The sequence below is a fragment of the Lynx canadensis genome, chromosome D1 (genome assembly GCF_007474595.2).
Source record: "Lynx canadensis isolate LIC74 chromosome D1, mLynCan4.pri.v2, whole genome shotgun sequence".
Lineage (NCBI taxonomy): Eukaryota > Metazoa > Chordata > Mammalia > Carnivora > Felidae > Lynx > Lynx canadensis.
The window spans coordinates 67078188-67079373 of NC_044312.2; positions in this window are offsets into that span (position 1 = coordinate 67078188).

Genomic DNA, 1186 nt, shown 5'->3' on the forward strand with positions numbered 1-1186 from the left:
AGGTGTCCTCTAAGAGCTTGTGTCCCCATGTTTCCTTTTCATCCTGGAAACGGAAGTTCATTTTGAAGGCTGCTCTATTGTTTGTACTGCTTGTAATCCCAAACTGAATGGGACCAATTTGTTGCACGCTTGGCTGGTCTTCACACAGCATGTTTTTTGTGATACGTAACATTTCCTTTGAGACCAAGTGTGGCCTGGTATAGTGGCAAGAACCAGAGCACTTGGTGCTGTTAGTGTTCCAAATTTCAGCTTTCCCACTTTCTTTCTAATTGTGTAATTCAGACAAATTATTGGATTTCATGGAACCTCAGTTTCCTCTGTCCATAAAGTGGGCACAAGAAGGTGAACTTGGCTGAGATCGAACCTGAAGATTTTTTGATTTCTTGATACGTAGGGAGTGCAAAAGAACTGTTCATTTACAATTCACAAGGAGGGTCATGCCTCTAAAACGAAGAACTATCTAGGAAAAGCTTCCTATGGGTCTTTCGCAATGTGGATCAAGATTCTTACTCTGAAAATGGGTGGATTTGATATTCTGTGGCTCCAAGAAACTAAAATGGCTGGCAAAATTGTATAAATTTGTCATTATTGGGACCCCTGTGTAGCTCAGTCTGCGAGCATCTGACCTCTTCATTCGGCTCAGGTCATAATTCCAGGGTCACTGATCGAGCCCTGCATGGGCTTCATGCTGAGCATGGAGCCTGCTTGGTATTTCTCTCTCACTCTCTCTCTCTCTCTCTCTCTCTCTCTCCTTCTGCCCCTCTCCCTGTCTCGTGCCCACTCTCTCTCAATAATAAAATAAAAACAATTTTTAAATGTCATTATATTAGGCAGCCTTAATCTCTCCACATGGTTTCTTTTTGAGCAGTGTTTATTTCCTAAGTAGGGATTTAGACTGCCACCTGTCTATTTATTATTGCTTTTAGAAAATGGATGAGCCATTTTTCAACTAGTCAGTCACAGACCTGAGACACTGAAGATGCTTGGAAGACTATTACCTGGTCATAAACTCTGTCAGAAGAGAGAATGTGAAAAGGATCTTAGCTAGGCTTTATGGGGCTCAGGCTTGGCTGGGCTGCAGTATCATATGCATGGTGTTCTATGGCCAGAATGCTTGCTCTGATATTGTTTCAGAGTTGGAGTCTTCTCTGAAACGGACACTTCAGTTGTCTGGTGTCTTGGAAAA